The sequence below is a fragment of the Chiloscyllium punctatum genome, chromosome 18 (genome assembly GCF_047496795.1).
Source record: "Chiloscyllium punctatum isolate Juve2018m chromosome 18, sChiPun1.3, whole genome shotgun sequence".
NCBI classification, from domain to species: Eukaryota; Metazoa; Chordata; class Chondrichthyes; order Orectolobiformes; family Hemiscylliidae; genus Chiloscyllium; species Chiloscyllium punctatum.
In genome coordinates, this window is record NC_092756.1 from 25,263,328 (window position 1) to 25,279,619 (window position 16,292).

The window sequence follows — 16,292 nt, forward strand, 5'->3', positions numbered from 1 at the left end:
TGTGAGTGGGGCTTTGGACAGTGAGAGAGACGAGATGAATGGGCAAGTTTTTCAGCTTCGGCAATTGCATGGAAAGGTGCCATGGGAGGAGTGCGGAAGTGTTCGGGATGATGGAGGGTGTCATGGAGGGAATAGTCCCTGTAAAATACGAACAGTGGACGGGAAGGAAAGATGTGTTTGATGTTGCTGTCCTGCTGGAGGTGATGGAAGTGGCGGAGGATGATTCTGTGAATGTGGAGTCTAGTGCAGTAGGAATTGAGGACAAGGGGAGGTCAAATCTTTGTTCTGGAAAGGAGGGAACGGAGTAAGGGGAGAAGCGAGGGAGATGGGGCAGTCGCAGCTGAAGGATCGGTCCATCAGAGTTAGAGGATTTCTCGTTTGAGAGAAAAGTTGGTAATGTATGAAGATTCCCACTGGAATGTTGCATCATGGAACAGAAATGATAGAGCCAGAGAAACTGTGAAAATGGCGTCACTCTCAGCTGATCATGTGTTCAGCCACATAGGGAGGTCCCCCCAAATGATAGAAAATAGTAAATTCACCATGAAATTCCTGCCTAGATTTGACTCTCCAAAAATGCAAAACTCACACTTATTTTTATTAAACTACCTTTCCCTATTCCTCAGCCCACTTCCCCAGCTAATTAAGGTCCTGCTGCCATTTCTGGAAACTTCCTTTACTGTCATCAGCAAATTATATTAGGCTTACTGGTCGATAGTTCCCAGGTATTTCTTTCCTTCCCTTCTTGAATAAGGGCACAGTATTCGCTACCCTCCACTCTTCTGGGACCTCACCTGTAGCTAATGATGACGGCAAAATATCAGCCAGGGTCCCCGTAGTTTCTTTTCTCACCTCCTGCTCTGTTCTTTGATACATCTGGTCAGAACCAAGATTTTTATCTACCTTCCTACATTCTAATACACCCATCACCTCCTTTACTGTGATATTGACTGTTCCCAAGATATCACCACTAACTTCACTAAGCTCCCACACCAAGTCTTTAAGTATTTATCCAAGTTAAACACAGAGGAGAAATTATTCATTGAGAACCTTGAGAATTTCCTGTTGTTCCGCATATAAATATCCACTTTGGTTCTTGAGGGGTCGTCTTCTCACTGTGGTTATTTTCTTTTCTTTAATATGCTTAAATAATCTGTTTGGATTCATCCTGATATTCTCAGCCAAGGCTATCTCGTGCCCTCTTTTCGTCCTCCTGAGCTCCTTCTTCAGTAAACTCCTATATCCCCATGCATATCTCCAGGGATTCCTTTGATCCCATCTGCCTGGACCTGAGCCATACCTCTTCAATATCGCTTGTTTTTCAGGGTTCCCTCTTCACGCCAACCTTGCCCTTCACCCCCACAGGAACATATAAACCTTGAACTCCAGCCATCTCACTTTTCAAGGTCTCCCAGTTGATGGAGGTCGTTTTGCCTGCAATCAAATTACTCCCAACAACCCCTGCAAGTTCCTGTCTAATTCCATCAACATTGACCTTGCCCCAAGTTAGAACTTGCACTGTGGAGCGGTTTGTCTCTCTCCATAACTATTTAAAGATTAATAGAACCATGGTCACTGGTCTCAAAGTGCTCCCCCACTGTCACCTCCATCACCTGTCCCGCTCTATTTCCCAAGAGTCGGTCGAGTTTCCCCATTCCCGAACAGTAGCTTCTCCATACTGCATGAAGAAAGTTTCCTCAACACACTTAATACATTCACCCTATCTAAGCCCTTAGTTCTATGTCAGTCCCAGTCTATATTCACAAAAGTATAATCCTCATATGACAATCCTATTGCTCCCGCAAGTCTCCCCAATCTCTCTACATATGTTTGTTCCTCTAACTCCCATTGACTATTTGGGGGTCTATAATACAAACCAAATAGTACAAACCATCCTCTTCTTATTTCTTAGCTCCACCCACAAAGCCACACTGGATGATCGTCCAGGTATTTCATCTCTGATCACTGCTGTGATACTCGCTTAAGCAAAAATGCAACTCACTCTCTGCTCCTTCCACCACCACTATCCCGCCTAAAGCAGCTGTACCCTGGTGCATTAAGCTGCCAGTCCTATCTCACCCTTAGCCAGTTTGCTGTAATGAATATAACATCCCAGTCCCACGTATCTAACCATGCCCTGAGTTCATCGGCCTGATCAGGCAGCAGTCTTGCATTTTAACAGATGCAATTTAATCCAACAGGCATTCCTTGCTCTCTGTCATGTTCCAGCCTGATTTGTCTCTTCACTTTACTGTTTCTAATTGTTGTATCTGCTTGTATCCTCACACTTGTCTCCCTGCTGTTGATGATCCCATACCACCCCCAACCCCAGCCAATCTAGTTTAAACCCTCCCTTGTAGCACTAGCAATCCTCCCTGCCAGGATATTGCACCCTCCCTCCAGTTCAGGTATAACCCGTCCCTCTTGAACAGGTCACCTCTGCTCCACAAAATATCTTAATGATGTAAAAATCTATATCCATACTCTGCAGAAATTCATTAGCCACGCATTCATTGGCCATAATGTCCTAATCTCACCCTCACTGTTACATTGCACTGGACGTAAACCGGAGATGACCACTGTCATCGTCCTGTCCTTTATCCTTTTCCTAGCTCTCTACAATCACTCTGCAGGACATCTTCACTATTTCTACCTCTGTTATTTTGTATCAACATGCACAATGACTTGTGGCTGCTCCTACGCCCCGGTGAGAACGTTCCGCAGCCGCTCTGAGACATCCTAGACCCTGGTACGTGGGAGGCAACACACCATCCTGGATACCCTTTTGCAGCAACAGAATTTACTGTCTGTTCCCCTCACTTTCTTAATTATTACTTCTGAAGTTATTCTGCTTGTACAACCTTCTGATAATAGATTTCTTCCTGAAACAGTTGGATTTGGCTGAATTCCCTTTGCTTCAAGCAGTGGGAAAATTCCAATGAATCCTCATCATGAATCATCCGTGAGTGACAAAACCAACTGGGCTTTCTTTTTAGCTCGCACATATTGCTGTGATGAGGGACAGGGAAAGAGAAAGGGAGGAATATTCTGTTCGTCCTTGGGTAGGTTACATTTTTCCATCCTAAGTTGAATCAATTATGTTATCATAACCCTGACTGGACTATGTGTGCTCTCCTTGAACGTTGTCTGAACATTATGACTCCATCACATTCTCTGCTCCATGCATCATTGCTGCTGTCGTACACAGAATCATTTCATTAACAGATAATGACCCTATTTTTGATTTGAGGATATGTTTATATATACCCGTGTAATATAAAATTAAATTTTTTAATGTATTCACAATATCTGCATTAAAATGAATGTGTCTTATCTTAAACAAATACAGAAATTTTTGAAAAAGCTCAACAGGTCTAGCAGCATGTCTGAAGAGAAATGCGAGTTAACGTTTCTGGTCCAGCGACCTTGCCTCAGAACCTATCTTATTCTCAAATTATATCCCCAGTTTTTTTTCTCCCCCACAAGAGGAAATCTCCATCAGGCATTCACCAGCTACTCTCTGCTCATGATCGTATATGGTCAATAAGAACATCTCTCATTCTCAGGCCTAAACTCTTAGTCCTTCATGACATAATGCGTTCATCACTAGGCCGAGTAAAGAGAAACATCTTTGAAAAACTTGAAAACCGTTTAGCTTTTGTTTTCAGTTTTGGGGATCATAACTTCAACCAATACATCAGATGTGTTCTCAGCAATGCCCTGTACTGATGCAGGAAAACATCGCTAAGATCAAACCCGACCCCCTTGCATGGAACAGCATCGTTCCGTTTCCCTTCCAAATCCATTACTGCATCTTCACAGTAACTTGATGTGTTTCATGTGCTAATACACACAAATCCCTCTGTACCACCAAGTGCTGCATTATCTTTCCATTTAAATTATTTGCTGCTGTTTTGCCATTTTCCCAAAACACAAAATTCCAGTCACCCACATTGTACTGATATTTATTTTGTCGCAAGTTTACTCACTGCCCTCCCCCATCTGTAACCCAGAGCAGACGCTCTGCCTCCACTTGACATCTTATTGAATGTTTATCCTGGTGTATGAGCAAACAGAGCTCCAATATATTCAGCCTCTTCATCCAAGGCATTAAACTCGATTGTATACTGTTGATAAACTCATATTGATCCTCGAAGAATTCTACTAGTTACAGCTTTCCAACCTGAAAACAAGTAATTATCTCAAATCTGTATTCAGGTTAGCTAACCAGGGCTCCCCTGTTCCTGTGTAACTGCCCAGAAAGGTTGTCTGGCCTTCTGCTGTGCGGTGTAATTTAGTCAATGAGTTGAATGACTATATTCTATTCCTGTGTAACTCCATAGAGGGACAGAATTGCCTCCTCCTAACTCATTATAACGATTCTGACTGGCTGAAAGGGGTCTTCCTCTCTCTCTGTAACAGCCTCGAGTTGTGAACTGGGAGGACCACACGTGGTATAGGAGCAGCAGTAGGCCATTCGGCCCCTCCAGCCTACTGCACAATTTAGAAGCATCACGGTTGGTCTGACTGTAGCTGACCACCACCTTCCTTTCTGTTCCCACTAAATATTGACTCTTCTGTCCATCAAATATCACTTAAGGTCAGCCTTGAAGATCTTCAATGACCCAGTCTTCACTGTTCCCTGGGGATGACTGCGCTATACATCGCACAGTCTGAAGGAGAATGGAACAATTTTATCTCAAATGTTAATGGGAGACCCTTTAATTTGAAAGTGAGTTATCCTCACAGCAAGTTACCTCCTCTTTTCAGAAATAAGGGCAAAACAAATGTGAGGAGTCATAGCCCATTCAGCCCCTCAAAACTATCCCACAGTCCCATTGACTGTTCAGTAAAATATTTATCAATGTCAGCCTCCATTGCACCCTTGTGAAAATATTCCTGGCATCTTAAGGCCATACAGCATAGGAAATTGAAATATGGCCATTTCACCCATCAACTCTATTTTGCTGTTCGGTACTGCCTGACATTTTTCTCAACATAATTCTCCCACCTTCTCACTGTAACCCTGGATCCATGTTTTAATCAAAATATGCCTATCTCTGTATTAAAGACACCGCTTTGGCTGTGTCGCCGTGTGTTTTGTGTGTGTGTGTGTGTGTGTGTGTGTGTGTGTGTGTGTCTGTGTGTGTACAGCTGCTTAATGGCAGGAGACAGGGTGGTGGTGGAGGGTGGTGTGTGTGCGTTTCTGTGTATATCTGGTTTATTCTGTTTAATTATCGGCACAACATCATGGGCTGAAGGTAGGACCCTTCCTCTGACTCTTTCCTGTATGCCTTCAGCTCATTCTCATTCAGATACGGTGATAAATTCCATGGCTTTTTTTAACTCAACTAATTCAGCCTTTGAATAAATTCTCCCCACCTTAATACAGTCCAGTTGTTATGTGATCCTGCACTGAACGTCACGTTAGCCATAATCACGAAAGCAGCCACAATACCTTCATTATACGACAGTTAACTATTCCAACCAGCTTCTGACGTTCATGGAGAACATGGACATGTCTTCTCGGAGATGAAAAATGCCTCCGTGAGAATAGATACAAAATGTTTCGCTTCCTTCCTCAATGCCAGCAAACCACAGAAAACTTTCATGTGCACCACCGGCGAAGGAGCCACGAGGAACATCGTAAGGTCGTCTCTGAGTGCAGTCTGTGCTCCATTGGTTTGTCATATTGGAGCATCAATGACACCCTTCTATTCCTGGATAAGTGTTTCAAGGCGTTGAACGGTCTCCACCTGTTCCCATGGAACAGGTTCAAGGGTTTGATTGAGCTCTGCCTGTTCTTGTTTAACAGCTTGATGTGTTGACCAGACTCCTCCTCTTACTGTGGAAAAAGCAAAAGGATTGAATGGGCTGTCCCTCTTCTTGTTCAGTAGTTTTGATATGATGAACGGATTCTAGATATCCGTGTGCAACAATCTTGAGGTGCTGAATGAGCTCCTCTTTTAACTGTAGAAATGTGCAGTATCTGGCTACCAACCACAAACATCTTCCTTTGTGCTCTGAAAGAACCCACCCAGCGGGGAGGTTACACCTGATCCCGATTAAGCTCAAATAAGTAGGTGGTCCCGATAACATTCTCAGGCAAATACTGCCTTGATATCAAGGCCACTCACTCTTCCCTGAGGCCCTGTGTTTGTCTCTTGTTTCAATCAATCAGTGATGTTGTATGCGTAGGGAGTGATTTCCTCTCACAGAGAGAAATCAACGTCAGGAATCGTCTGGGCGAGAGTTAGGGGAGCTGCGTCACTGAAAGTATTTAAACAGAAGGTGGATAAGATTTTTGACCTGTCAGAGAGCTGAAGGGCGTGAATAATGAAGCATTAAAGAGGAGTTAATGGGACTCAGCAAGATGGCGGGTGATTCTCTCGAACTGCTGTGGACAGCTCTGCCGAACAGCCAAGGCAGAGTAGTGTTTTTTTGCCATCCCTAGCCAATTTATGTGGTGGAATTATTAGTTTAAAACCTTACAGAACACATATGTTATACTATTTGGGAGTCGGAAGGATACTAAAGGGAAAAGGAGCAAGCAAACAGCATCAGGGAGGACCCTACCCTGCAGCACCAGGCATTCCAGAAACTGCAGCAGCAGAAGCAGCCTCTCCTGAACAGCCCCCGCCGCCTCCGCCCCCCCCCCCCCCTCCAACCACCCAGGGACCTAACAGACTCACAGGAATTGGCTGCGGCGATGGAGAGAGTTACCTTGAAAGTAAGGGCTGCGATTGAATAAATCCTTGGGCAGATCCGTGCCCAGGTCCGACCAATCGCATCCATGCTGCAGAAGCTTGAGCTGGAGATCCAGAGCTTCTGGAGGATCCTGGAGGAGGTGGAGAGTCGAACTACGGCCTTGAAAGTTGCGATGGAGTATTCATCCATTCGGTTCCAGGGGCTGGAGCAAGAAGTGCGGACCTTGCGAGACCATATCGATGTGCTCGAAAATCGAGGTCGGAGGATAAGTCTCCGAATTGCCGGGCCTACTGAAGGTGAGGAAGGTGAGCAGCCAGTCAGTTTCATTGAAAGCTGGGTGTCAAAGGTTTTGGGCCTTCACATCAAGTCCAGCTGGCTTCAGGTTGAAAGAGCTTATTGGGTAACAGTGCGCAGGTCAGGGCCCGTGCTGCGTCCCCGCTCGGTCCTAGTGTACTTCTATTCATATAAAAACAAATCGTAAGTCATAGACGTTTCCAGATCCGTGGGAAAACATACGCAGGCGCTGCTGTACAAGGGATCAAAAATCATGATTTTTCCAGGATTTCTCTGCAGTTGTTATCCGAAAGTGGAAATCCTTCGATGAAAGTAAAAAGCGACTGAGGAACCTGTGCATCCAATACTCCATGAGATACCCCGCAGTGCTTCGTTTCAGCCACGTGGACTCAGTTTATACGTTTGACTCAGTGGATAAGGCTAAAAGCTTTGTGAACCCTTTAAAATCGACGGATTGGCCTGAAAAATACGGTTAATGTTTGTTCTCTTTTCTATCTTTCCCCATGTTTTTCCTTCCCTTTTCTATTCTAAATTTCTCCATAATTATATCCTTTTTTGTAAAGGGGGCAAAAGACTTTGGAATAAGTTGTTACTTTTATTAGTAACAAGATTTTCTGATGGGAAATCTTGTGGATGTTCTTTGTTCTCTCTTCCCCTTTTTTGTTTGTTCTGCTTCTCTTCTAGTCACAAGTACGGGTGACATGAAGCCAGGGACGGGGGGAGTGCTCATCCTGACTTTGTCTTTTTTTATGTTGATTTAAGGATCATCTCCTTGTTTTTATTTCTGACCTAAGGCTGGGGCACAGTCCGGGTTTGAAGAAATTGTGAAGAAAGGGATGGGTAGTGTGAGTGCCTCCATGGGCAGTGGAAAGAGTCTTCCATTCAAGGTTTTATAGTTGGTTTTCTTTGTAGGTTGTTTGGTAGGAATATTTGTTCATAGTTATTATCGAGCAGTTTTTGTATATATATAGATTTTCAACTCTATGAGTCTTTATTTACTTGTGCTCAGCGCTTTGTAAGCAGGGTTCTCCCTCCGAGGGGTTCAAGGTTGTCTGAAAGGGGATATGGCTAAGTGTCTGATTAAAGGTGCACCTGGAACATTGTGAGAAGTCATTCGCCTGTTAAAAGGAAAAAAAAGTGCTTTCCAGCAATAAAACGGAAAGGGTTGATATCGTTTTGTTGCAGGAAACCTATCTTGATGTTGGGGAACACCTGAAATTACAGCAGGGGGCTTATGACCGAATATTCTTTTCATCTTTTAAGAATAAAAGTAGGGGAGTGGCGGTACTTATCCAGAAAACTCCTCCGTTCACATTATTAGAGGCAGTGAAAGATGAGCAGGAACGGTTTGTGATACCAAAAGCTCTGATACATGGGAAGGAATATGGCATTTTAAACGTCTACTGCCCTCCAGTGCATCCCCTGAAATTTTTGATTTGTGCTTTCTCTAATTTGAGTGCCTCTGAAGCACGGCACATTATTATGGGGGGATTTTAATTGTCTTTTGAATCCGACATTGGACAATTTGCCTGTGGGCCCCCAGCTATTTCTTCACAGGCCAAGCAGGCGGATAACTTACGTGAGGAGTTGGGGCTGGTGGATATTTGGAGATGTCTTCACCCTACCGGCAGGGACTTCATCTTTTTCTCAAACGCACATAAATGTCACATGAGGATTGACCTCTTTCTGGCTCCCTCAGCTCTTCTGGATTCGATTGTGAGTTATAAAATCGGGAATATAGCTATCTCTGAAAACGCAGCAGTACATTTGAAGGTTACGGCCAAGAACGAAGGGCTACGTTTGCAGCACTCGTTTTTAAGCCCTTTTCCCCTTAAGGATTCCAAATTTGAGCAATGCTTTTTGAAGAAGTTTCAGGAATTCTTGACTATCCATTCAGGCATGGCAAGTAGTCTCTCCATGCTATGGGAGACTGCTAAAGCCTTTGCTAGGAGATTAGGTGTTTCCTATTTGGCGAGCCAGAAATGACAGAAGGAGGAGCAGCAGCGTCTAATTGAGACGCAGTTGAAAGGTGTGGAGGCGGCACATTTTGCACGGCCTTTCGTCACTAACCTAAAGTAGATCACCGCCCTTCGAGCTGCATTGAATTCAATACTGACACAACATCATAGACAGCGCCGGGGTCCTTACATACGATGCTAAAACGATTAATGAGGCTTTTAATGGAGATCTTATTTAAGAACGTTGTCCTCCCAGGGGTAACCTTGGTACAGGCCACTCTCCTTAATGGCCCTTTGACAGTTCAGGAAATACGGGATGCAGAAAGACAACTTCAGAGTCGGAAAGCGACTGGCCCTGATGGGCTTCCGGGTGAGTATTATAAGAGGTTTACAGGGATTCTGTCAGGGCCAATGTTGGAGACGTACAATCACTCCTATATGCATGAACGCCTACCACCATATTTGAATGAAGCTAATATTTCCTTAATTCTTAAGAAGGGGATGGGTCCTGAGGATTGTGCCTCATACAGGCCCATCTCCCTATTATATTCAGATTTCAAGATTCTGTCCAAGATCCTAGCGCTGAGATTGGAAAAGGTGTGCCCTATGTTATTAAAGAGGCTTTATAAGGGGCCATAGGTCCTCCAATAATTTTAGAATGTTGCTGAATGTGGTCCAGGTTTGTCAGCAACGGTCGATTCAAGGGTTGGTGATTTCCTTAGATGCAGAGAAAGCATTCGACTTGGTGGAATGGCCGTATCGTTTTTGTGTCTTAAAACAGTTTGGGTTGGGTGGAGTCTTTGCTAAACGGGTGGAGGTTTTATATCGTTGACCTCTGGCCGCGGTCATCACCAACAGGTGAAGTCTGGGAATTTAACGATTGGTCAGGGTATTTGGCAAGGCTGCCCCCGCTCGCTGTTGTTGTTTCCGTTGGTGATCGAGCCGCTGGCAGAGGCCATTCGTCAGAACGTCCACATAACTGCTCCGGAAGTGGGATCAAGGGCACACAAGATTACACTGTATGCGGATGATGACGTTCTGTTTTTATCGAACCTGATGACCTCTGTACCTCATTTGATACAATGCATGAATTCATTTGGGGCTATTTCATGATATCAGATTAACTTTTCAAAATCGGAGGCTATGCCTTTACGGAGCCTAAAGGATGTGTCAGAAGTAGAAGGTGGCCCTAATTTCCCTTTTAAGTGGTCACGGAAAGGGTTCCGGTACCTAGCCATTTTTATTACTTCCAAATTTGATCTGTTATTCCGGACTAACTTGGTTCGACAATATTAGACAAGATCTCCAGAGATGGACGTTCTTCTAATTTCATGGCTGGGCCGAATATCTCTCATTAAGATGAATATGCTTCCTCATTTGCTTTATCCCATGTGTATGCTCCTTTTAATTTTTCCCAGGGCAACGCTGTGGGAGCTTCTGCGGTGGTTTTGTTCCTTTGTCTGGCATCGTGGTCGGTCCCTCACTAATCTTACTAAATTCAAGTTGCCTCAAGGAGGGGGAGGAGTTGATTTAGCAGACATCAGAAGGTATCAATGAAGTTCCCTGCTGTCCTTCATCTGCGAATGGGTAAGCAACGATCCGAACTCAATATGGCTGGATATTGAGTCCTCCCAAGCAAAATGCCCTTTTATTAACCAGTTGTTCATGGATAAGATGAGGACAATTATGGACCACTGCCGGAACCCCATTGTCATTACTACAGTAAGGTCTTGGAGGTTGATGCGTCAGATTGAGGGTTGTTTATCCAAGACTTCGCCATTAACACCAATACTTGGCATGCCAGGTTTCCGACCAGGGATGATGGACTCAGGGTTCAAACTATGATCAGCGAGAGGAGTTTCTAGTTTTGGAGACTTGTTTGAGGGGGAGGTTATGATGTGTTTTGAGCCACTGAGCTGCAAATACGGGTTACTCAGCAGAGATCTTTTCCGTTTTTTTTCAGGTTAGGAATTTCATCCAGAACAAGACTACACTTCTCACTAAGCTCTATCAGTCCGATCCAGAGAGGTTGTTGTTACATTCCACAGGCACCCTTTCGGTTAGTGCCCTCTATCACCTGCTGGGTGGTATGACCTGGCAGGATATTAACCGTTTATGTGAGGTCTGGGAGCAAGAGCTCGGAGTGCAGATCTCTTCTGAAACGTGGGGGAATCGTCAAAAGATCTCAATATGTAATAGGACATGCGATACACAGTTAAAAGTTCTGCACATGGCTCATTTGGCACCAGACCATTTGGCAAAGTTTTAAAAAGGGGCACCCTCAGTGTGCCCCAAATGAATAATAAGTGTAGGTACTCTTATCCATTGCTTCTGGACATACTACAGGCTCTGTGTTTACTGGAGTGCAGTGGCGGGAGAGAAAAGGAGGGTAATGACGACTGAAGTCAAAGGAGACGCGATATCTCTCCTCTTAGGTCTACCGAATTTACCAGCTTTAAACAGGCATGGGAAGAAACTAAATAATATTCTTGCACACTGTGCACGGAATAAAATTCTGATGGATTGGGTGTCTGGCTTGCTGGGATGGCAAAAATAAATTATGGAGGACATTCCCTTAGACCTTTTTACAAACATTGTGCACCACACAACAGATCATTTTTATAAGAGAATGTAGCCCTACTTGAGTTAGTTAGAAACAGATTTGTCAGTCGTCTTAACTAGGGCGTTTGTTTAACCAGGATGGTTAGATTTGTCAAGCCCTGGGCTCTGAAGGGGGGATCGCCTGGATTAATACAGGTATATATACAATACTCCTGTTCAGCTTTGACAAAGTGTCAGTTAGAATCGAAACGTCAGCTCTGTTCAATCGTTACAGATGCTGCCAGACCTGCTGAGATTTTCCAGCATTTCCTCTTTTGATTTCATTCCAGCATCGGCAGTAATTTGCTTTTACTTTTTGCTTCTGTTCCTCTGTTTTGGGAGCTTTGCGCCGAGCATTGCTCTTCTATATTTTGTGGGATTTTTCTTGTTTTTTACCTTCTTCATTTTTGTGTTGTTGCTTTGCACAGTGTTAGGGCTTGTTTTGTATTCGGGGGTAGGTTGATAGTTTGGAGAGAATAGCTGTATTGCAATTTGTGTTTTGTTTTTACTTTTTATTAGACTGGTATTTGTTATTGATTGTATTTTTCAATAAGTTTATATGTTTGTAAAGTTTAAAAATTGCTAATAAATGTATTTACAAAAAAAGAAAAAGATCTTGCCGGAGTTATGCTGAAAGATATTTGAATTTTGGAGACACTAGATTGTGTCACTTGCCAGTGAAGTTAGGAATAGGAATGTAGTAGAGAAGAGAAAACCTGGCCAAACAGCTGGTAGGGGAGGAAGCACATCCGATATGTGGATCATTGGAATTCCTGGTTTGGAAGGGCCTACACAAGAAAGATGGGATGGACCTGAACTGACTCCAGTCTCCGATATATTGATCATTGGAATTCCCGAGTCAATAGACAATAGACAATAGGTACAGGAGTAGGCCATTCTGCCCTTCGAGCCTGCACCAACATTCAATATGATCATGGCCGATCATCCTTAATCAGTATCGTGTTCCTGCCTTGTCTCCATAACCCTTGATTCCACTATCCTTGAGAGCTCTATCCAACTCTTTCTTAAATTAATCCAGAGACTGGGCCTCAACTGCCCTCTGGGGCAGAGCATTCCACACAGCCACCACTCTCTGGGTGAAGAAGTTTCTCCTCATCTCTGTCTTAAATGGTCTACATTTTTTTTTCAGCTGTGTACTCTGGTTCGGCACTCACCCATCAGCGGAAACATGTTTCCTGCCTCCAGAGTGTCCAATCCTTTAATAATCTTATATGTCTCAATCAGATTCGCTCTCAGTCTTCTAAACTCAAGGGAGTCGAGAAGAAGAAGAAGGCTTATGTTAGGACAAAGTGTGAAACCCAAGTTAGGGCGCTTGATGCTTACGAGGAAATCAGGAAAGACCTAAAAAGAGAGATCAGAAGAGCCAGGAGGGGACATGAGAAGTTGTTGGCTGAAAGGATCAGGGTAAACCCTAAGGCTTTCCATCGGTATGTCAGGAATAAAAGAATGACGAGAGTTAAATTAGGGCAAATCAAGTATAACATTGGGAAATTGTGTGTGGAGCCAGTGGAGATAGGGGAAGCACAAATTAAATATTTTTCGACAGTGTTCACTATAGAAAATGAAAATGTTGGCGGGGAAGATACAAAGATACCTGCATCGAGATTTGAAGAGAATGAAGTTCACAAGGAAATGGTATTAGATATACTTTAGGGTGTGAAAATAGACAAGTCCCCTGGGCCGGATGGGATCTATCCTAGGTTCCTCTGGGAAGCAAGAGAAGAGATTATCGAGCCTTTGGCATTGATCTTCAAATCATCATTGTCTACAAGATTATTGCCTGCGGACTGGAGGATAGCAATTGTGATTCCCTTGTTCAAAAAGGGTAGTAGAGACAACCCTGGTAATTCTAGACCAGTGAGTCTCAGTTCAGTTGCTGGAAAAGTGTTGGAAAAGGTTATAAGACATAGGATTCATAACCATCTAGAAAACAATAATCTGATCAGGGACAGTAAGCACGGTTTTGAGAAGGGTAGGTCGTGCCTGGCGAATCTTATTGAGTTTTTTGACAAAGTGATCAAACAGGTAGATGAGAGTAAACCGGTTGATGTGGTGTATATGGATTTCAGTAAGGCGTTCGATAATGTTCCCCACAGTAGACTATTATATAAAATGCGGAGAAATGGGATAGTGGCAAAACTTAGCAGATTGGATCAGTAATTGGCTTGCTGAAAGAAAACAGAGGATTGTAGTTGATGGAACATGTTCATCTTGGTGTCCAGTTACTAGTGGCGTACGGGAAGGGTCGGTGTTGGGTCCACTGCTGTTCGTCATTTTTATAAATGACCTGGATGATCGCTTAGAAGGGTGGGTTGGTAAATTTTCGGACGATACCAAGATCGGTGGATTTGTGGATAGTGATGAAGGATGTAGTAGGTTGCAGAGAGATATGGATAGGATGCATAGCTGGGCTGAGAGATGGCAAATGGAGTTCAATGTGGGCAAGTGTGAGGTGATACACTTTGGCTGGAGGAATTAGAATGCAAAGTACTGTGATAATGGTAGGATTCTTGGGAGTGCAGATGAGCAGAAATGTCTCGGTGCCCATGTGCACAGATCCCTGAACGTTGCCACCCAGATTGACGGGGTTGTTAAAAAGGCATACAGTGTTTTGGCCTTTAATAAAAGAGGGATTGAGTTCTGGAACCAGGAGGATATGCTGCAGCTGTACAAAGCTCTGGTAAGGCCACACTTGGAATATTGTGTACAATTCTGGTCACCACATGATAAGAAGGATGTGGAAGCGTTGGAAAGGGTGCAGACGAGATTTACTAGGATGTTGCCTGGTATGGAAGGAATGTCTTACGAGGAAAGGCTGAGGGCCTTGAGGCTGTTCTCGTTAGCGAGAAGAAGATTGAGAGGTGACTTAATAGACACATACAAGATAATCAGAGGGTTAGATAGGGTGGAAAGGGAGACCAGTGTGGGGATGGCAAACACGAGGGGACACAACTTTAAAGTCAGAGGAGATAGGTATAAGACAGATGTCAGAGGTAGTTTCTTTACTCAGAGAGTAGTAAGGGTATGGAATGCTTTGCCTGCATCGGTAGGAGATTCGTCAAGTTTAAGTGCATTTAAGTCGTCATTGAACAGGCAAATAGACGTACAGGGAATAAAGTAGGTGGGATGGGCTTCAGATTAGTAGACAGGGCGGCGCAACGTCGAGGGCCAAAGGGTCCTGCGCTGAAATGTTCTATGTTATATGTTCTATGAAAGGATGTACAAAAGAAGGATGGTTGCACCTGAACTGACAGCGATCTTCGATGTTAGGATCACTGGGATTCCCGGGTGGGTATGATATATACAAGAAGGATGGACTGGACCTGAACTGGCAGGAATCTCCTGGCAGGCTGGTTTGTTATTGTATCTCGGGAGGATTTTAACTAGTGTGGTCGGCGGCCGGGGAGGGGTGGGGGGGTGGAGGGTGGTGTTGGGGGGGATGGCGAGGCTGCAGTGGGAACCAGAGCAGTTGGTCCACAATATAGTGATAAAGGAAGAATTGGAGACTAAAACCAGTGCAGCGAAGAACAACAACACAGAAGCAGAGGACGCAGAACGCAATGGCAACCTGAAGTGTGATTAGTTTCATGTGAGGAATCTTGCAGGTCAGAACTTGGGGTTTGGCTGAGTACATATAACGACAATGTACATATTACAGAGATTTCGTGAGAGAGGGAGAATAGAGCAATCTATCCAGTGGGTACAGAAATAGTTGCTGAATATGCAGTGAGTGGCAGGAGACAGTTGTTTAAAGTGAAATAATTATCCAGCACTCTGTCGAAATCGGGCCATGTGTAAAGCAATGTACAGATTGAAGTGACAAAGGAGAACACTGGAATTGTCTGTTTATAATATTTTCTGCTTTACTGGCAATCTTTTGTAAACACTGAAAACTAGCAGCAGAGAATTTGCATCAGGGAAACTCAAACCAAATATCAGGTCAAGATCTGATGTGTTTGGCTGAAGTGTATTTTTTTGAATACAAGGATTATTATGGGTAAACAAATGAATTCAGAGCCTGTATCCGTACATGCGACTACGATGTTGCAAACATTATAGTGACTTGGTTGAGAAATGTACAAGACTAGCTGATCAACTTTCCAGGGTTTTGTCGTTTTAGATGAGATAGAGGGGAAGGTAAAAAAAAGGGGGGGGGGGAGTTGCATTACTAATCAGGCGGAATATTACATCTGCACTAAGAGAGGGCGTCCTGGAGGGCTCATCTAATGAGTCAACATGAGCAGAGCTCAAGAATAAGATGGATGCAAGAACTGTGTTAGGATTATACTGCAGTCCCTGCAACAGCCACCGAGAGATTAAGGAAAAAATGTAGGCCGATTATGGAAAAGTGTATTTAAAAAGAGTTGCCATAGTGAGTGACTTTAACGTCCTCACTATTGACTGGGAGTCCCTTAGAGCAAGAGGCTTAGACGGTGTAGAATTTGCTAAGTGCATCCAAGAAAGTTATTTGCAGCGGTATGTGGATCGTCCAACTACAGGAGGGACCATACTGGACCTCATATTAGTAAATGAGTCTGTCCAGGTGATTGACCATTCAGTAGAAGATCATTTTGGAAACAGTGATCACGTCACCCTCAGGTTTGAGCTAGCAACGAACATGGACTAAGACAAGAATTTAATAAATTGGCAGAAGGCAAATTACACCAGCATCAGGCAGAAGCGAGGAGCTATTAATTGGGAAATGCTGCT